This window comes from Rattus norvegicus, chromosome 18 (genome assembly GCF_021556685.1).
Source record: "Rattus norvegicus strain SHRSP/BbbUtx chromosome 18, alternate assembly SHRSP_T2T, whole genome shotgun sequence".
Taxonomy (NCBI): Eukaryota; Metazoa; Chordata; class Mammalia; order Rodentia; family Muridae; genus Rattus; species Rattus norvegicus.
Genome location: NC_141551.1, coordinates 30,825,159 through 30,847,468, shown reverse-complemented (window position 1 = coordinate 30,847,468; position 22,310 = coordinate 30,825,159). Strand labels below are relative to the sequence as shown.

General features: G+C 46.7%; 1 protein-coding gene across 10 annotated transcripts in view; it reads left to right on the top strand.

The window, feature by feature from the left end:
• The window catches only part of Fgf1 (fibroblast growth factor 1), an 86,254-nt gene that overhangs the window by 40,472 nt on the left and 23,472 nt on the right, over nucleotides 1-22,310 (top strand). The window contains exon 1 of one of the 10 annotated variants that reach the window (XM_087592181.1): nucleotides 6,945-7,048. The exons of 3 other annotated variants lie outside the window; for them this stretch is intronic. The gene's annotated coding sequence lies outside the window, so the exon portion shown is untranslated. 10 annotated transcript variants of the gene reach the window in all.

The window sequence follows — 22,310 nt, the reverse complement described above, 5'->3', positions numbered from 1 at the left end:
GGAACCAAATGTTTAGACACACAAGCCTAGGGGAGACATCTCACATTCAAACTACAGCAGTAGCTAAAGGGCCGGAAGAAGGTAGATATGACTGAAACACAAGGTCAGTGAAGTCAGCTGTCGGACCCCCAATGGGTGTGTCTGAGAGTGGTCTTCTCTTCCCTAGGTCCACTCCTTCCTCTATAGATACACCATGCCGAATGGGTGAGCCTTACTACCCCCTCAGTGTCACCCATTCACCAGGCTGAGCCTGCAGGAAGGGACCTAGCAGGCTAGTCTAATGCTTCTGTTCACCAGTTCCCATGAATCTGTGGGCACCAGGCCAGGAGGTCTCCGAAGCCATGGAAATTAGCATAAATGTCTGTAAAGGTAACCACTGGTTTTTCTGGAGACATTCTGAATGAATGACTGGTTTGCCAGCTAACCACAAGATTCAAATAAAAAAAAAAGCCAAAGAGTTTATCCTGAATATCCCAAGGTGGGGGAAGGGACACCGAGCAATGGGAAGGCAGAGCCTTTCAAGAGAAGAACAGCTATAAATGGAAAATTACACCGAAGGAAAACAAGTTTGATGTGAACCCATTTTTTACTCTGTCTGGAAATTCAGGGCATAAGGAAGTGGAGGGGACAGGGAGTGAGTAGATTTAGTCAGGCTGAATCCACCTCTGGAGTTGGGGTGGGGCGTGTGTGTGTGTGTGTGTGTGTGTGTGTGTGTGTGTGTGTGTGTGTATTTGCTATGCCAGGGCAATGATAAAGGCAGTACCCACATGGCTGCCATCCAAATACAGGCAGACTCAGACTCTGAGGGTTGCACATGCTGGCTCATTTGGGGAGCAGAATATGCTATATGGGAGGAGCATGGGGGAGCACTGTGAGGGGCACATGTGCTTTAAGAGGGTCATTATGCCTACAAATAGGTCAATCCACTGGGCAAGTGATTGGTAGTTGATTGCTACGGTCTCTGAGTGGGGCCGAACATTCATACTCACGGCTGACAACATCAGTTCCACAGCTCACTGGGGAAGCACTGGTTATTTCTGAGCATCATGGTACTCTGGCTTTCTCATCAGAAAAGAAATGTGCCTTATTAATTCCAATAGCCGTACATCAAAATATTGACATTAGTAAGAGGCAACATTTGGTGACGGTAGGACACTGTTTACCTTCTTGGGTGGGACACGTCAAAGGCAGTCATGAGCTCCACAGGGATGAGCACGGGCGGTACAGGGTGGTCCCAGAAGATGACAAAGTCTAGAGATGTTGTAACTGTCTTAGCTTGTCCAAGTAGCGTCTATGTTGTTTGTATGACAGAGCAGCCTTGTGACACATTTCTTGGACCATGTCCCTATTGTGAAAATGTGCATCTGTCTTCAGACCTGAGGACAAAGTCTCTGGGTTGAGGTTCCATGAAGACCCCTTCCTGGACATGTGACCTTGAACAATAATCTAACCGCTGTGCTTCACTCCTCATCTGTAAAGTAAGACTGTGGATAGCACCTACATTATGGGCTTTAAAAGGATGACGTGATGAAGGGCACTCCAGAGAGTGCCTGGGACAAAGCAGTCAATAAATATCCGTAATGGCTGTTACTGTGGAGTCTTTCAGCTTGTGCTTCCGATTATCCGGCTACCCAGTCCCAGAAACGGAGTTGAAAAGATACTGAAGGTCCACATGGTAGAATATTACTTAGCACTAAAAAAGCCATGAGCGATCAAGTTACAAGAAAGCGTGGAGGCATTTTAAAGACAAACAGCGGAGAGAGGCCAACTGGAAAGACTGCAGGCTGTCTGATTCCTACCATGTGGCTGAGAAAATTTGAACATGGAGGCAGAAAGATGTCCATGGTCACCTGCAGTTAGATAAATCTGTGGACAAGGACGATTTTCTTCAGGCAGGGAAGCCGGCTATGTGATACTGTGAGGGGACACAGCTGTCATTATGTTTGTTATAACCTTTAGAAGGTACAACCCCAAGAGCAAGCCCATTGTAAACTCCGGACCTTGGGTAGCAATGTGCTGTCAGTATAGGTTCATGGCTAACAAATGTGCCACTCTAGTAGATGGTGGTCTATGACAGAGGCTTTGGGGGTCAGGGGAGAGAACTCGTACTCTCTGCTCAGTTTTGTTGTGACCTTGAAACTTTTTTTTTTTTTGAGCTGAAGACCGAACCCAGGGTCTTGAGCTTGCTAGGCAAGTGCTTTACCACTGAGCTAAATCCCCAACCTGAAACTTCTTTTTTAAAAAAGGTCTGAGTCAAGTTATAAAACGGCCACATATTGACTATGAAAGAGTTTAGACAAGAACAGTTATAGGATACCAGGTGTGTTGACCATGCCTATAGTCTTAGCATTTGGGAGGTGGAAAAGGCTTGAAAGTTCAAAGCCAGCCTGGGCTGTCACAATAATTTATTGGCTGTGTAAGAGTTCTAGGTTAGCTGTGAGAGAGAAAATTAAGAGGTGTGAAAATCAAGAGGAACGTTCAAAGAAGGCAAAAACAGTTCGAATGGATCTGAAGACAGAGCTTTGCCTCAAACAGCTCCATGTGGAGAAAACACAAAGGAAAAGGCCATTAGGAAGTATGAAGAGGGTCGCACAAAACCACTGGGAAGACCGTGCAGGAGCAGAACCTACCTACCTGTCTGCTGGACAGAGAAGGACAGAGCCAAAGTCCCTCCTCAAGACATGAGGCAAAAACAAAAGAAGGCAGGAAAATGGGGAGTCCAGAGTTGGTGCTCAGGGGAAAACAGAAGTATTGAGTTATTCAGGCAGGAAAGAGACTAAAGAAGCCAAGGAAGAGCTTGAAGTCTGCTTGGCTGGTTATTGCTGTGTTAAGAAACCATCTAAACGGGCCAATGTCTTAAGAAGGCCCAGGGAAGCCAGTGGCAGTTACTGAAGTAAATGTGAGTGAGTGGTGTTGTGACACAAGGAGACAATCATGTCCAAGTAAGCAACAACCCAGGATAGGATGGACCCACAAAAGGCCTTGCTGACAACTGTTTCATCAAGAGCGTCATGGTGAAGATGCTCACTGCCTCTTGACTGCTGTGGCCTCAGAACCACATTCCTCAGTCTGAGGGACATTCCTCCTCTGTCCTACAGACAGAACAAGCACAGCCTGCCAACTTCATGGCATTTATCCTTCAGGAATTCTGCTTCTGGTGGACCAGGGCTTCTGAAATTGAATATGCATATGAGTCATCTGTGAGGCATCTGAGGCATCTTGGGAACTTGAGAATCAAGGAGGACTCTTCAGTAGTGGTAGCATCAGACTTGACACCTGAGCATCGAGTGGGTCAACAAGCAAAGGGCTGAGGGCTGGGGCTCATGGACCAGTGTTTGGGGGAAAGGGAACAGCAACTGTTAGTTACTGGGAGGTCAAGGAAAGCTGCAGTGTGGATGGGGCACCCCCAGCAAGCAGAAAAAGAAGAATGAAGGAGGCAGAGAGAGCCCGGAGGCTGCGCAGTCCATGCAGCACACATCCCATCGCTGAGCTACGCCCCCAGCTCTGATGGGAGCACTTTGAGCAAGCAAAGGGACATAAACTATCTCAAGGAAATTGCTCTAGGAGCATAGTGATTGAAAGCAGGTGGCCTGGGACATGGTGGCAGCCATAGAGAAAGTAGAAGTTAGAATTGTGACACACTTTGGAGACAGAACTGGCTGGTGAGTTAGATGAGAAGAGGTGAAATGCTCTTTGTGTCTCAGGCAGAGGGACTGAGAACAGTCACTAAAATTTGAAATATTGGGCAAAGAAAAGCTTGGTGAGCCAGCAGTTCCGTTACATAAATATAATTAGTGCCTTTCCAAGCTGAGGTGCAAACAGGCAATGGGATGTAAAGTCTGACTGTGTCTGATCTCTGCTCCCCCTCCCCACGTTCCCACTTACCACAGCCCCATGGACTTATAAACGCCTCAACGTGGACAGTTTCCTTTCTATTTCCCGGGTGCCTTTTCTTATTATATGGTGAGCCTTGCCCAATGTACCCGCCAGCCACTCTTAGGATCTTGAAACACTAACCGTGTATATATACTAGCTCAAGCTACCTTACTCCTCAAATAACCATCCTAGAGAGCATGATACAGCTCAGTCCGTAAAGTGTTTGCCTAGCATGCACGAATCTCTGGGTTCAATCCCCAGGACCACATAAACCAGGTAGGTGTGTGGAACACGTCTGTAATCTTGGCATTCAAGGGGTAAAGGTGGGCAGATCAGGAGCTCAAAGCCAGCCTCAATTACACAGCAAGTTCAAGGCCAGCCTGGGTTATGAGAGCCTCAGCAAACAGACAATAACAAAATAAAACCTAGATGGCAGGAGAAGTGTGGTAGCAGATGCTTCTACTACAAGCACTGAGGAACCTAAGGGGGTGAGAGTTCCAGGCCACTGTAGGCCACACAGGGAGACCCTGTCTCAAGACACAAGTGAACATCTACATCTTTAGTGGTGTGCCATATTTTCTTTATGAGAATTATTTATGCATGTCAATCTCCCACGGTGGTCAAATCCTAAAATGTGGGGCTTAGACCCACTTCCTTAATTTATGTTGACCCTGTCCTCCACGATATACAGAAATGTGCTCAGCACAGAGAGAAATCCACACTCCGTGTGCTGAGAAAGTGAGCCATGAACAAGGAGGCTCTGTCCCGAGGTGACCGTCAGCTTCATATAGTCATTGGTCGTCAAAGGGGAGATCTCCAAATCCTTAGAAGACTTTGAGATGGCTGTGCTCCTGGTTCAGTGTCTAGAGCTATCCCATGCAAAAAGTCTCAATGCATGTGTGTCCCAAGTGCGTATCATCTGCTGTAGGGAAATGACACTTTTGTTAAGAAAAATATTAATCTAATTAAGGAACCCACTGATGACCCTATTAGAAAAATACACTCTTTCCTAATAAAAATGCTACATTTGTAGATTGCTTTTTGTTATTTTATTTTATTCTTACTGTTACCAGGCCACCCCATGCTCAGCTCTTACAGAAGTAGACATTGTCCCACTTCGGTGTCTACCTGCAGGTGTCAGCATTCTGCTAGGGCCCTGGGACCCGAGGCTGAAGCCTGATGCATTATGCCATATGTCCACTCCTCGTGAGAACCAGATTTATCCAGTCTCATGCACTTTATTACATGCTGTGCTGGATCCCGCATTCTAGAAATGGGAAACAATGGTGAGAAGTAGGTATCGGGTAGTGGGGTCTTGATATGCAAGCTGACAGACTTCTATAAAATGAGAGTACCTGAGAGAGAAGAGGGATGGCTGGAGGGAGGCTGGGCTGTGGCCTGAGCTCAGGAGAATGGCAGAGGTAGAAGCTGAGGCCTTCAGGCAATGTAGCATGATCAGAGGAGTGAAAGTGTGTATGCACACAGAGAGTCAGAGGAGAGCAGGTAGACAGAGATGTGGAAGAGGAGAATGTGTAGATGGAGAAGCAGAAAGGATGTGGGAAGAGAACAGCAAGAGGACATGGCCAACAATGGCAGCCACCACCAATGGAATGTCAACCACGAACCAGACATTGCTGTAGACGTTTTCAACCAATTTTTATGATTAACTTATCCCAACCACCCTGGAGGAGGGATGGTTATTTTACCCATTTCACAGATGAGGAACCTGAGGGTGCAGGGCAGGGTGGGATTGGGGCTGATAAGTGACTCAGGATCGTTGGGTTAGGGACTTCAAGAGCTGAGATTCAGACCCAGCTCCAGTGTTCCCACCTTCTGATCTTGATTCAGGGACATTGCTCCTGTCGAGCCTGCCACAGCTGAGGAACGTGATGTCTCCTGGCACCCCAGAGAGCAAGGTGCTGAGTGATGAGCTAATTTGGAAGTGTAACTCAAAGCCCTCTGTGACTGAACTGCCTGCCTCAGAGCGATATACTCATCCGTCACCAGGAGTACTCACACCATTGTGTCTGGCCCTACCTCAGGGACTTTTTTATTGTCTGCCCTTCGTCATGAGTAATGCCACTTTCCATTTTAAGCAGGGAGCTTCATGAGATGACCACAGTGCAAGCCATGATTTAACACTAAGCACTGCCTGGGGAGTTACTTGCCCCCTTCACACACCCTCCCACCTGGGACACCGCAGAAGACTTGCTTGCCTGCTGAAGCTTGAAAGCCACTGGGTGCTCCGGAGTCAGACTGGGCGTGGTGCCAGGGGCTGTGGAGGCTGGTGGCTTGGCCGGCTCTCTATCTGAAATGCTGGCTTGTTCTGAGCCCCCTGTGTATACTGAGGATGTGCTACTTGTTTGCCCGTGTGGCATCTGTTGAGGGCCTTTGTGCCAGGTACTCTGGTTTTCTGCTAGAGAACCCACCAGCAGCCACACAGCTACCAGTCTAGGGAAGATAAACCGGCAAGTACAGTAAAATGTCCCATCCAAGAGATAAAATATGTAATACAGCCATCCAGGGAGGTTTGGGGACCAGCAGCCACAGGACTGGATGTCATGGTAGACAGTGAGGACAAGGAACTGTTGGCTGGCTTTCAGAATTGCAGGCAAACAGAACAAACTGAAGAGAGAAGTTTGAGGCTCTTCTGAGAGTCACTTGAAGGCACAGTAGCCCGAGTTACAATACAGGCATCTTTCACCCAGACAAGACCTGTGTGTGTGTGTGTGTGTGTGTGTGTGTGTGTGTGTGTGTGTGTGAGAGAGAGAGACAGACAGACAGACAGACAGACAGACAGACAGACAGAGACAGAGAGAAAGAGACTGATGAGACAGAGACAGACAGAGACAGAGACTGATGAGACAGAGGTGTGTGCATGGAGGTAACCATGAAGACGGGCGGGGCTGAAGATGCTGGCCAGTCAAGAAGGATGACAAATGTCCAGAGAAGCAGGTAGAAGTGGGGAAGGTAGGGAGGAGAAGGCTGGCTCAGGATGACCTAAGACGGTCTGAGTCAGAGAAGCCAGGAGGCCCAGCTTAAAGAGAGCCCACACTCCTGAGGGAAGCAGGCACCAGGCACAGCCAGGCTCCTAGGGGATTCCTGGCCAGAGACATCTTCTGATCTCTGAAGGCTCTCCCAGGTCTTCAGAAAGCCTGCCATGTGCCAGCAGGTAAGGAGAAACAATGTTCTAAGTCTTTTTTTATCTTTATGTACTCCTAGGGCCATTCTGGAGGGCACAGTTCTTGCTGTATGACTTCAGGTGAGCCAGTTAATTCAGAGCACCGTTCTTCATGTAGCAGGAGGCAAGGTTGAGAAGCCCGCGGACATGAGAGCAGCCAGGCTTGCAGGGCTGTGCCAACACAGGCTGACAAACATTGTCCACTGTTCCCTTCTCGGTACACTTGCTAGTCTGCAGGCGAAAGACTGCTGCCCAGAGGCTAATGGTATGGCTCTGACTCTGTGGTGGGCATTGTGGAAGCAGGGTACAAGCGCAGATTCGGCCGACCACAGCTGTATGTTGGCAGGGGCATGAGGAAGTGAGGGTTAGATGAAGTCACATGACCAACTGAGAAGAAGACCCTCTTCTCCTATGCTAAATGCATAGCAAGGCAGCCCTGTGCAATCACCCTTCTCATTAGAACCTTAAGATCAGCTACTGAGAAAGTTCAGGTGTCATTTGAGGAGGGATCCCTGTTTTCCTAGAGGGAGCCTTGAGTGAGGAACTCTCAGCACACACTCAAGGCATTAACTTCTGGACTAGCAAGGGGCATATCCAGTATTTTTTTTAATTATTAAAATTTCCCTGGTTATATTAAAGTGTTCCTTATAAGTTGTATAATAATAATAAAACACAAAAATAAGACCATTGATATTAAATAAATACACTGTTTAAGGTATCTTAGCTATAATCTTACCATTCAGTGCTGGCTATGATCATATTTTGAGGGGTATATGTATTCTATAGGTGTGCATGTGTGTGCAAATATATGTATGTAATTTATAGTCTTTCCTTCCAGGCATACACATAGGTATTACCTTTTGAAATCGGTTCTTAATATCTGAAATTGTGATCGCCTGATTTAATCTTTGTCCTTACGGGAGACGTGTGCACTCATATGCAAGTTTGGAAGTCCACTAAGCATGTATCAGCAGAGCATGGCAGCGGCTTCCACCTTGTTCAAATGAGTGGACACCGACTGGACACAGCTTATGGGAAGGAATGTAATTAGGAAGCCCTTGCATTTTCCTTCCTTATTAAAGTCTGGTTCTTTGTTCTCCTTCCTTCTAAGTTAGGGTCTCATGTGGCTGAGGATGACTTTGAACTCATGATCTTCCAGCTTCCACCTCCCAAGGGCTAGGTGTGCAGCACGACATTGGTTTTCTATGATCCTGGGAATTGAATCTGGGATCACTGAGCTACAGCCCCAAGTACTCACCATTATTAACTATGGACACCACACTGCAAACAGAGCTCCACGGCACAGTCAGCCTGACTAACCACAGCTATGGGCTCACTGTCCTCTCACTTCCGTTGCTCTGAATTTGTCTTGTTGTAGGTTCAACATAGAAGTAAGATCTGTGCCACGTGTCTCTCTGGACCTGGCTTATCTGCTTAGATAATACCTCTGGATTCATCCATCCTGATGCAAATGACAATATTTTCTTCTTTTGCTTAAGGCTAAAGAGTATTCCATCTGTTGATAGACATCTAGGCTGATTCCTAACCTCAGTTGCAGTAGATGCAAGGATAAAAATGTCTTGGTGGCACTAGATGTGGAGATAAAGATGTCTATTTAATACAGTGGTTCCAATAAATTCGATAGTGGGATTGCTCGCCATCTCTTCAGGCCCAAGGCTGTCTTCATTTTTATTTTATAGGTACGAGCATTTGCCTGCATGTATGTCTATATATCATATAAATGTCTGGTACCCATATAGGCCAGAAGAGGATGTTGAATTATCTGGGACTGAAGTTAGGGGTGGTTGTGAGCTACTGTGTGGGTGCCGGGGACAGATCCCTGGTACTCTGCAAGACTAGCCAATGGATGCTTTCAACCACTGAGCCATGTTTCCACCCCACCCCCACCCCAGACCACTGCTAAGAAGCCCTTTTCTTATGTATTTTCTCTTAGTACTTTATAGTTTGGTCTTTATACATAAGATGTCCATCCATTTTCAGTTGATCTTTTTATAGTATATGACCCAACATATTTATTAAACATGTGTTGCATGCCAGACCTATGTGAGAAACTGGGGTTTAAGAGCTGAGCAAGACAGACAGGGGTTCTATCACTTAATGCAAATAGACAGACGGCAAGCAGGAGGCTTCCTCTGCATCTGAGGGAGAAGCACAAGAGCCCTGTCCTTCCAAGGCAGGTGGGGGTGGAGACAGGCCTGGTACAGAGAGGTCTAGGCCAACAGGAAAGCAAGATCAAAGGTGAATGCAATGTTGGCATATTTGGGAACTGGAAGTTCACTCTTGTTGGAAGCCACTGATGGATGGGATGCAGGGAACTCTTGGGCTACCTGTTTTCTCTCAATACAAAGACCAGGAAACAGTTAAGATATAAACTCTGCAGGTGAGCTCACCAACAGAGAATGGGGCGGGAACACAGTAGATTCTCCATGGTCATTTGTAGAGTAAATGAAAGAAGTCAGGCAGGTGGTCTTAGCCATCTTCTCTGGCATCACCAAGTGCCAGGGGAACCGGAAGTGCCTAGGGATTTGGAGCACTGGTAGCTTCCCTGGCCATACCCCTCCTGGCAATGACAGCAGTTGTCAGAATAGTCAGAACCATGCGGCTGGAAAGAAGGGAGGTCTGGATGTCACACTCATCTGCTGAAGCACAGGCCATCTGTCTAGGCTCCCACAAGTGGAAAATGGGCAAAAGAGGAGTGGACAATGGTCCCAGTGCCCGGCCTGGCACAAGAGGGTGAGCTGGTTCCTCTGCTGGGTGTCATCGCCTGAGCTATAATTACGTCTCATCTCAGTCAGCTGCTTCACATCTGAGTCCCACATTCCCAAGACATGCTGCCACCTTCTCAGAGAAGGTGCCTGGACTGATGTCCCCAAAAATTCTTGTCAGGCAGTTGTGAAGACTGACTTTGCCCCAGGCAAGCACGCCCATGCATGGGAGGCTCTCTTACCTGTTATGTGGGCTTCTGCGTGCACACCCCTGCTCTACCTGTCTACCACGCAGCCAGAGTGACCTTTTAAAAATTGCGAATCTGATGATGTCACTGCCCAGCCTGCCTTGTCTGGTCTTTTCCCGTAGTCCTGCCAATAAAGGCCCACAGAGCTCCAAGTAATTTGCCAGCTGCTCTAGCCACAACCTTCCCTCCTCCCTGATGGATTCTTTCCTCGACTGAAATATCCTCTTTCTGGACCCAGGACTTTGCTGGACCCAGGACTTTGCTGGACCCAGGACTTTGCTGGACCCAGGACTTTGCACAAGCCTTTCTCTACTGTTCTAATAGGAACAACCCTCTAGGACACCTTGCCATCTCTCAGGCTCTGCGGATTACTTGTCATATGGCTCCCCAAAAGCCTTCCACTTCACTGATCTAATGTCTAGTTCATCCGGAATCCCCTGGATTTGAACTTCCGGGGTGCCTCACTGTGTGTGCCCTAATCTCCACTACTTTCCTCACGCCTGGCACCGCTAGGCGCTCGTCAATGCATGTTATATGAAGGCACACACACACATGTACAGATTCCCGAACTCAGGGACACAACCTCTCCAAATAAAATGAGGGCAGAAAGAAGTTAAAACACAGAATATTGTCCTGTTTCAGTACTGTCGTGTCATCTGGGGTGGATTTGCCTGCTTCTGTGCTTGGGTAGGCCTGAGTTAATTCTTCAGAACCACTTGCCAGCTTAGCTCAGAACAGTCTGGACCTTTGTAGTAGGCCATGCCAAAGCAAAGCCTCAGAGGAAACCCACAAACATCAGACCAGGTCCAGATGCTTATGCATGGCCCTAGCCTCCTGCCTCCTGCCATAGTACAACAGAGCAAGGGCAAGGAGCCTGCCCTCCTCTCAACCCTGCTCTGTTTTGCTTCTTCCTCCACCCCTCACACCAGTAGCAACAAAAATTGTTCAGGAAAGAAAATAAGAGTAATGGAAAGAAAGAGAAAAAAAATAAACATTGAAATGGACAGTGTCCCTTAGCTACTGCTTACACGCGCACACACACACACACACACACACACACACACACACACACAGACACACACACACACACACAGACACACACACACAGAGAGAGACACACACAGACATACACACAGACACACACACACACACATACACATAGACACACACACAGACACAGACACACACACAGACACACACAGACACACAGACACAGACACACAGATATACACATGCATGCACAGACACACACACACACAGAGAGACAGAGACAGAGAGACAGAGAGAGACAGAGAGAGACGAGAGAGAGTAGATTTGAAGACATTTCAGTGACTTTGCTAAAGGAAGCAAAATAATCAAGTTTTTTCCCTAGGTGGCACCATTTTTTTTATCTTAATACTGAGGCTCACGGTTCACACGGCAAGGTAATGGTCAGAGTCTCCTGGGGTAACCTGCTAAATGTGGAGCTGCCAGGCTCACTTGACCCAGTGCATTAGAACCAAGAAGGGGGACTTGTTCGTAATTCCCAGAGAGATGGGCCACACACAGAAGACAGCTCTGGATGTGAGCAGCATGGTGGGTTCTGTGCTTATAACAGGAGAGGCGGCTGGGGAGGAAGCCCCTGTCTCCCGGGAATTCCAAAGGCAGGTGCCAAAGATGCTGAACAAAGAAAAATGCCACACATCAGACTATGACATGCAGAAAGATGGGATCTGCTGGTCCCTCTTCTAGTGAAAGAGGGAAGGAAGGGGCAGATTCCACTAATTCACTAAGTTAACACTGCCTGAACGAAACCTAGCAACAGAGACCTGTGGCAGATAGACTAGGAAGGCGATGGTGGCAGTGGGGTTGGTCAGAGGCTGATAGTAGGTCATTACGTCCACAATACCTGTGTGTATGGAGTGTAGCACGTGCGTCATGTCAGTTCCTCCACCTGGCCACCTCACACACCATGGTACTATCATCAGTCTAGAAGAGAATGTTGAGATTCAGGAGATCTGGGAGACTTGCCTAGAGTTACCAATGAGCTGGTGCCAAGCTCGATGGGAAGCAAGGTCCCAAAATTTGGAGTTACTGATGTAAGCCATTATAGTGCAGCTCCCTGATTCCTGGGTGCTTATAATCAAATAGAAAAGGCCTCAGAAGATAAGCCTCCTGCTCTTCCAAACACTTACTAGAAAGACCCACTAAGCTGTGCTTATAGCGTGTTAGCATTCCTGGCCCCAAGTTCTGAACTCTTTCATAGTCCTCCCACAAAGCAGTTCCAAAGGCTTACAAACCGCATGCTCGGGTTTATCACAGTGACAGTGACATCACTGTCACTCCCTATATCAACTTTCTGTACTACTTAATCTTTATGCTACTGTGGTAAAATATTCTGATAGAAACAGCCTAAGGAAGGAAGGGTTTATTTTGACTTAAAGTCTGAGGATTAGGTCCACCATTCAGGGAAGGCATGGTGGCAGGGACACGAGGTTGCTGGTCACACTGTGTCCTCACTCCGGAAGAAGATGGTGATGGACGCCAGCTCTCAGCTCACTTTTTCCCTTTTTATACAGTCTAGAACTCCAACCTACACGATGCCATAGGTTGGGTCTTCCGAATCCATTCAACCAAACAAAGGAAATCCCTCACGGATTTGCCCAGAGACCTATCTCTCCAGACATTCTAGATCTGTTGGCAATCAATATTAACCATCACAATATGTTTATATAAGCATATGTTTATATAATTTCATTTTATAAAAATGTTTACATTTTTGAAATAGAAACTAACAGAAGAGCCCAACATCGTGGCACAGGATTTATAAACCCAGCAGCACTCAGGAGATAGAGGAAGGAAAGTCAGGAGATGGAGGCAAGAAACAGAAAGTTTGAGGCCATCTTGACCTACATGAGACTGTCAAAAAGAAAAGAATGTAATGGGAATTAATTCTGACAGAAATAATCATATGTCTTAAAATATTTTTATCATTCACTATGCATATATTCTAATTTTCCTACCTTTGCCTACCTACGTGAATTGTCTGTCTCCTGCTTATTTGTTGACTGGATACGACAGATTCAAAAATTATCCCTGTTCCCCAGGGTTGGGGCACCATGCCTCTGTGGTACAGGAGGTGACATGTGTCTTAAGAGATGCTGTGGTAGCAAATGAAAGCCCCTTCCAAGTCTCCATATGTTTTTGTTGTTCAAGGAGAACGTTCTTGTTTGGGATCTTTATGTTCCCAACTCCCAGGAAGCACTGCTCTTCTGTTGGTAACGTAAAGTCCTCCGTAGGCAGGATGTGACAAAAGGCAAGTCGGTCGCGTCAGTGACACTCTTCCTTCGAGGAATTTATGGCTGACGTGGACTTATGGGAAGTTTTTGCAATTACAGAGCTAATTTCCTTTAATAAGGAGATTTAAGTTCAACTTGACAAGTTGAAAGTAAGGGACCATGGATGGGAACGGAGAAAGGAAACCTCACACCTGCGGTGAAGGTGGGGGGGAGACAGGAGCTCTGGGGAGGAAAGAGCCTCCTCTCCTCTCCTGGAGGACCCTCCTAGCAGCTCGATTTCCTCCTGTCTTCTCATGTCAACGCACAAACACCAGCATCACAACAGTAAATGAGCAATGACTAAAGTAATGACCCAGCCAGCACAGGGGCAATTTCAGAACGGAAATCTGAGTCTGGCTGGATAGATTCTGCTGAGAGAATGATTGAAGAGAGAAGCTCCTAGAAGCAGATAAAATTTCTTTGTAATGTTTGCCTTGAGGAAAAGCATCCTTTCACAGGAAGAAGGCCAAATCCGGTCTATTTTTGTAGGAGCATTTCAAGTGGTCAGTTGACTTATTTCCTGTGGTTCCCAGAAATTCTGCAGCAGGCTCTCAAGAGGATGTTGGTGATAGGGAACAGGGGTTTGATGAGAGAGAATCAGTAATTATCTCTATATTTCCCTCTTTTTTTTTCTATAAAAATAGTCTAGGGAAAGCCACCTGTTTAAAAAGTGCAAGGTTCATTACAAAAGAGCTTAGAGAGGTGCATGAAAGTCTCTCAGTGTGGCAGAGTCCTTGGGTCTAGAATTTGCAACCCAAAATTTCATTTATCTGCTCGTCCCCTCGCCCCCTCTCTTCCTCATCACACAACAAGAATTTTGAGCCAACCCTTGAAAGCTAAAAAGAAGGTGAAGGAAAATGGGCTCTTCTCCTAGAAGCTCACTGTCTAAGAAAAGAGACACACCAAAAAGGAACTCACAGAGAGGGATAAATACTTAATTACAACTGCTGGTAAGGAAGAAAAGAACAGGAGGCTACACCAAGCCTGGAGAGATGGCTCCGTGGTCTAGAATATTTGCTACTCTTGTAGGGGCCCAGTATCTACATGGTGGCTTACAAGTAACTATCCACAACTCAAGTTCCAGGAGACCCCATACCATCTTCTAACTTCTGTGGATACTAGGCAAGATCATGGTGCACATACACACATGTAGGCAAAATATTCATGCACAGAAATCTTTCAAAAGATGATAAATATATTTTTGAGAGTGAGAGAAGAAGAATATAGGGGAAGAGGGGCATTAAATTTGGGTGGGGAGGTCAAGGAACATCTCTGAGGAGGTGGCCCCTCAGACACCATCCAAAGGGTGAGTAGAAGTCAGCCAATAGCTACTGTTGGAGAAGGGCATTGCTAGAAAGGGAACAATTTGTCATAAGGCTGTATGGTGAAGACCACAATGAACTTAAGATCCTAGAGTAGAGGAGGAGGCTAGAATGTGGGAACAAAGTAGTGTGGGGATGTGCTGGGCCACACAGCATCATAAGGGCCATACCAGGATTTAGATTTTGCTTTATAGAAATGCAAAATTATAGAAAATTTTAAGCCGGCGAATGATCAACCTGAAACAGGTTTTTAGAGCTTTCTCTGACACTATGCATTAAGTTAACATAGAAAATCATGTAAGAAAAGTGGGCTCAGATGGGCGTGGTGGCACACACCTTTAATCCCAGCACATGAGAGGCAGAGGCAGGTGGAACTTTGTGAGTTCAAGGCCAGCCTGGTCTATATAGTGAGTTCCAGGACAGCCAGGGCTACACAGTGAGATCCTACCTCAAAAACAAAAGCAAAGAAAGAAAGGAGAGGAGAGGGGAGAGGAGGGGAGGGGAGGAAAGAGGAGGGGAGGGAAGGAAAGGAGAAGAGACACAACTGAAGGTATGGTAGGCCAGTGTAGGAACTTGCATAGGATCTGAAAATGAGATATACATTTGGTAAGCCTTCACTAGAGTCACAGTCTGACTGGTATACCTCAGGGATGTCAGACAGCTAGTAAGGCTGGGACTGGGGTAGCATGAAGGAAGCCATTGTTGTAGGCTTACTTAGCAGTCATGCAATATTTTATATAAAACATTTAATGTAATGGAGAAAATATTTATATTAGAAATAACAACAATAATGATGAGGAAGAGGATGAAAAGATAGTTTAAGTAAGAACGGTGAAAATATGTGAGCAAAACCAACATGACATGAAACCGAATGGGGTGTGTGTGTGTGTGTGTGTGTGTGTGTGTGTGTGTACATATACACATGAACAGCTGTGCCTGTACAGTAGTGAGACAAATGGTAGTAATACTCATAAGGTGGTACCATGACATATTTAGGCCTGAGGTGAAGCAGGGCAGCGAGGGGACGTCTCCAGATGAAGGCAGTACAACAAAATCTGATTCTCAGGAGGCAGAAGCCCAGCCTCAGAACACTGTGTGTTAATAAGGGTTCTGACAGTCAGTCCTTCCACTGTGGAATCCTGTAGTCTAAGAACTATCCCCGTGGAAGGTCACGTTGGACAGCAACACTCATCTGTGTATATACTTCCTGTAAGAACAGATCCATGGGAGTATCACACCACTGTGGGGCTTAGTGTAGTAGGTGAAAACACTGGGGAATGTCTGCCTTCTCACTGCCCCACTCTATGAGTCTACCCAAAGGCAGATTTATAGAACTCTAGAAGAGCCCCTGGAACTTGACAAGACCAGGGAGGATCCAGGAATGTAGATCCTTGGCTGTCCAGGATACTTATACACATAAATATGGCAGCAGAGAGAAGACAGGAGACCCTTTGAAGCCTCTCCTTCCTCCTTGTTGCCCAATCTGTTTTCAAAGGTCAATAACTTAACTGTCTCCATTTTTTTCCCAAATGGCCACACCCAACACAGTGATTCTTTAATCCCTAAAACACGAGAGGGGTGGTGGATGCTGAAGAAGATAAATGGCTTTGGAAGGTCAGATAGAAAACACACACAAAGGAGGAGACCATGAGAGCTGAAGGGCTGCGAATGTGCTTTGAGCTACCAGCCAAGCTTGAGTAACCTTCACGGAGAGGCATCTTCTGACAGAGGGGTGGGCAGTCGCGGCTAGCGGTACCTACCTGCCCTCAGCATTTTCTGAGAAATGGCGTCTTGACCGAAACATGTACCTTCCTGGAGACAGGAGATACCAGGGCAGATTTATCTCTTAGGCAAGCTCTTGGGCATGAGATTTCAGTTTACTTCCAAGTGATTTCATCCCATATCCAAGGCTGGCCATCCCTTTGGGACCTGGGGTGCTGTTGTTTTCCTGTTCTGTATCCCTCCCATAATACGCGGTTGGGTGCTCCACTGTGGGGACCTGTACATGGAAAGTTACATCACAGGATCCTGAGAGCTACGGGGAGCATTGAAATGCAGTGCAAATGGAAAAAGAGCCTTTCGGGGACTGAGATCGGAGATTTGGGATATGGAATCAGAGAGAGCTGGTAAATACAAGGAGACCTAAAAATAACCCAAGTCCTTAAAAAGAATACCAAAGGGAGCAAGTGTGCCCCTGCTCCACTGCAGTTCCTGCAAACCCAGCCCTGGAATGCTTGCACCCGAGCTCCTGGCTCCTTTGTTCCTGCCCTTTTGCCTGTGATACCCACAGAGGGTTCCTTTGCAAACCCTGGGCCTGGCTCTGCCACTGGTTCCCAGTCTGGGATTCTCAGGATTCAGCGATGGCCTCCATTGCTTTCTTTCAAGGTCTAGGACTGTCAGTAAGCAAGCTTCATGGGTTTTCATTCCTCCCTTGGTACCCAAGCATCTTAAGCCCTGCCACCTACTCTTCCAGAGACATTTGGATAGCATCCGTCTGGCCATGAGTTTTGCCCTTTGTTTTCATACTGTTTTAAGTGAGCCGTGGCTATTGAAACCGTGGCTGCCTGGTAGCAAGGTGATATTATAAACAAATGCTGAGGGGGCGAGGACTTTATGTCTTGGCTAAGACACAGGTTTGCTCTGCTGAAATGTGCAGTCCCTCCACAGCACAATTGTCTAGGGCTGAGAAAAATGGGCTACATATATGGCTCGCAAAAAGAGAAGAAGGCAATCCCCAAATGAGCCTCTGAGAGAAGCTCGTTTGCTCCAAGTGCTCCATGAAACTCCAATAGTTTAATTAAGAATCAACCCACCAAAACACAGGAGCAATAAGCAATGTAATAATGGCATCTACTGACACTTGTGACAAGTTCCTGCCCAGGCCTTGTTCTGTTTCCTTATGACACTGTCACAGATTGCTACTCCTGGTTTTCTATATTATGATCAGCTGTAGAGGGAACCTTGAGCTGCCTGCTAAACATGGCCTTTACCACTGTGCTCTATGCCCAGTCCCAGGCAACCCAACAGAGGAACAGAAAGATCAAGTAACTTGCCAGTTATAAAAGGTGTTAAGGACACGACAGAAACCAAAATTCAAGTCTCAAGGTCTGAGAACACTCCCTTTGTGGGGCATTTCCAAACCTCTAAAGTCGGCTCTTTCCCAAGTGGGTTCTGGCCCTGTCCCACCTCTTTATCAGCTGAGGAGGGTGACAATGATATCCTATGACTGTGGGTCACCTTGAGGCAAAAGAGGAACAAGCTGGAGGTGGCCACTGCAGCCATGGGAAGGGACAGCTGTCATGGGCAACTTGCATGAGAGCAAGCATCCCTTCTCTGATGCTATCTATGGGGCTACACAAGTCACAAAGGCTGGTAGGGTACAAAGAACAGAGGAGGTGACAGGTTACCCAGTACAGAGAGCATTCTTTTTTTCTCTTGATCACAGTCAATCCATGATTACAATAACAGACTTTGGAAGCAGAAAACCTTATGTTCAGATCTTAAGCTTTCAACATTAAAATGGATCAGGATACATTTCAGATTGAAAACTATTACTCTAGTCATTTACCACCTTTGTTAAAAGGGGATGGGACTCTAAGAGAGTTTCTTTGAAAATGAATTAATGTATTCAGCATGTTAAGGACCATGCCTGGTACCCTGTACATGTTTAAGAACTCTTAGAGTTTATGGTTGTAGTCAGGGCAGGCTATTGGGTTATGCTTTGGTGGGGCAAGGCTTTGGCTGGTCCAAATAGATAACAAGCACACTCGTCAAAAGACTGATTTTGAAGACGTTAAGATTTCTAGGTCAGGAGCAGTGGGGTCAGGGGTTGGGGGGGATGCGGAGGGAGTGGCAAACAGGAAAAAGACTCTGCAAGGAGTCTTCCAAAGGTCAGGGAAGTCAGCTGACTTGAAGAAAGGAATGTCCTTGCTGGGCCCGCACTAGAGACTGTAAAGTTGCACAACAGATTAAAAAGATTTTTGGAGACACATCAATAAGAGGAGGTTGAAGGAAGAAGATTGAGGGCTACAGGAACCCCTGCAGAATCACTTAACATTTGGCTCTAAGCCCCGGCTTTAATGTATCAGTCTACAGGAAGGATCTTTCTGTTTAAGATGTGCACAGGTCTTCAGGACACTCTGGACCAGAGCGTCCCATTAAAATTCAGGCGGAACTGGGGCCAGCAGAGCACACCGCTGAGCCAGGCAGCCTCTGCTTTTCCTCTCCGCGTGGCTCTGTTCTCTGCGGGCACTTAAAAGAATGTCTGACCTCCGGTCGGATGATGCTCTTATGGTGGGGAAGAGGTTGGAAGGTGAATAAACCAGACTGCGGAGGATAAAACGTCTCAAATGGAGGGGGAAATAAAGGATGTTGGAGATGACCCTCGTGGGGAGGTAAGGAGGTGGGGAGGGGGTGCATCTGTCTTTCTAGCTCTGTGGAGATGTCTAAGGGCAAAGGCTGAGTTATCCCAGTATCCTGTGGTAGAGGCAGACATTTCTGTGAGTCCAAGGCTAACCTGGCATACATAGAAAGCTCCAGGTTAGCCGAGGCTACATAGAGGAACCCTATCTTGCAAGACTGTTTTTAGTGGAGTTGGGATAGCTCATCTATCGTACATCAATGAAACAACCCCAATGGGATCTGGCACAGTCCCCTAGTCAAACACAATAGCAATTCTACAGTCAATCAGACGGAAGTTAACAATAAATCAGTAAACAAGGACTTGAAAAAGGCCATAGAGAGCTTGGCCACTGAGTTATGAAATTACTTCTAGTTTTTTTAAGATTTGGGGTTGGGAACTAGGGACCTGGGGGCTCTCTTTTCCTTTCTTTCTCTAAATTTCCAGGACATCTACAGCATTCTCTCCACAGCATGTGACCAATAAAAGTTATTGACATATGGAGTATGTCATCTTGATGTCCCCCCACATATTTGCTTCTGAAGGCCCAGGACCAGTATATGTCAGGTAACTTTGTAATGCTGGGATCAGAGGGCTCCTAAAGAACCAGAGAGGAGGGTGGTAATGCTGATCACTAGTAGAGAACTTGCCTAGTGTGCAGGCGAGACTCAGTTTAGCCCCCAGTGCTGAAAAGAATGGAGAGGAAGACGAATAAAACTACTTAGGCTCACCGTCATCATGGACAACACAACCTTCAAACCCACAAATCCACAGAGGGCCACTGCATCTATAACAGCAATGTAACCCAGTGCCTCTCAACCTGTGCATTATGACCCTTTTAGGATCAGACAACCCTTTCTCAAGGGTTGCATATCAGATGTCCTGCATATCAGATATTTTCATTATGATTCATAACAGTCATAGAATTACAGTTATGAAGTAGCAATGAAAACACTTTTATGGTTGGAGTCACTACAGCATGAGGAACTGTATTAAAGGTTTGCAGCATTGGGAAGGCTGAGAGCCACTGATCTAAGCCACTGAGAAGACAACATTGCTGCCTGGAAATGACAATGGAACATTCCAATGTAGCAGAAAGAATCTTTCCAAGGACTTCAACTTCCTCTCACTCCAAATCAACAGCACGAGGGTGTGCACTGACAGTCACGTGAGCAACGACCAATGACCCAGCTTCTCTAGGGCCAGGCTAAGCACTCCAGATGCATTGTGGGTTAAGGCCCACAGTGCCTCAGCGCAGCAGCCGTGCTATGTGGGAAAGAAAGAGAATCGTTTGCTAATGAACGTCCAACGAGATCTGAACTCAAGTTGAATGGTATGGTGGTGAATCAGGAGGAGGATGGGTAGAAAGAGAAGCAAGAACAGAATGTTTTAAAATACATTGTTTTTTAACTGAAGTAGAATTCATCACTTTCCCAACTTTCCACCCTTTTCCCCTTCCAGCCTCTCCCAGGTACCTTCCCTCGACCCCTTCTTTCTTCCCACCACTCAAGTGGACAGCACCTTTTTCTGTATTATTATTACATACTCATAAATGTATATTTATGTGCAAACATAATTTGTTGATTCTGGTTTTGTTGTTTGTATATACGGCTTCAAGGCCACTCTAGAATGGATAGCCAGGAAGGGGGCTCGACCCTGGGAGAGGGTACTTCCCTTCCCAGTAGTCATTACTTGACTGTAGTTCTTTGTCTAAGATGAGATACCATGCAATTTTCCCCCTTCCGTGTTAACATGCCCATTGATACTACCAGTGCTCCGTACTTGTTTATGCAGCCATCTCTAAGGTATAAGTACTCCCCAGAGCTGATTTCAAGCTACTAATGATGGTTTAACAGACAGCAGTATAATTTCTGGGCTATGATCTCTCAGGAACTTGAAGGGTTTAACTCCTGAATACTCTGATCAAAGTTCACCCCGAAGTTGTGTACCTAGTTTATTGTCAGTGATGGAAAAAGGATTTCAGCTCATGGAAGAGAACTGGCTTGGGGAATATGGCTGATATGCCAACCCAGGCCAGCCAGCCAGATCACAGTCAGATCCGTGCAGAGCACCTAGGACACACAGGAGGAGAAATGGAGAGAGCTGGGAACACGCTGTCTCATTGCCCACAGCCAACTTTCCTTCACAGAGGGTGTGCCTGCCTCAGGACTCTGTGTGGCAGCAATAAGGAGACCTGACATCCCTCTTCTAGGCACTGTAACACATTTTCTTGGTCAGATAAGGAGGCTAGACCTCCAGATAAGGGTTTTGACCCTTGCCCTTCTGGACTCAATAATGTTAATAGTATTTGTTCTGAAGAAGTAAGGAAATAATAATTACAGGTGGGAACAGACTTAGGGGGTCTGCTTCTCTGGAAGGGGTTTCCTGTCTAATGTGATTGCAATTCAAATTACATAAGACTCTTGGCTCAGCCTCTCTGCCAATAGCTGCAGGACAGCACCTGCTAATTAGGCCTCCTGATAACATGTTTCCATCAGGGCAAAGAGGCAAAGATATCTGCCAAGTGTTGGAGGTGGAAGGAGTCAGTGGCTTCCATCTCCGAGCTCCAGAGACTAAGGAAGCAGGCAGTCAAGAGCTGGTTAAACTGTATTCACTCACTCAATCTACAAATATTTGTCAAGAGCCCGTTAGGTGCCAGGCATCTTGCCAGCCTGTGGGATGCCATGGTGAGCAGGACAGACCAGTTTCTGCCTCTGTGGAGCTGGCAGCCCGGTCATGAAGGGAAATATTAATTAAATAATCGCAAGCATGAAGGTGTAATTGAAGACGGATGTAGGGTTTCCAGACGAATAGGAGGTGGTCCTGTGAGGACTGGAGGAGCCTGGCTCAGTTCTGAGAAGTCAGGAAAGGCTTTCTGAAAGAACTGTTGGTTGAACTATGATCTGAAGACAAAGGAGCAGTTAACCAGGTAGGCGGGGCAGAGGGAAAAGGAAAGTATTCCAGGAGAGAAGGGCATGGACAAGCTGCCCAGGGTGGGAGGAAGGGCGGTAATCTCTAGGAAGCAGAAGGCAGGTTTGCAGAGGACGCTGGATAGGAGATGAGGTGGGGGAAACCAAGGCCTGGGCTTCCCGCAGGCTGCAGCAAGGTTTTGGTGCTTACCACAGCAGCAGGAATGCATTGAGGGATGTGACAGTGGAACGCAGGTGGCAGTGACACTCACTGCTGCTGAAGGAGCCCAAAGAACCAGCATCTGACCTGGTGAGTGTGTGTGGTGTGGACC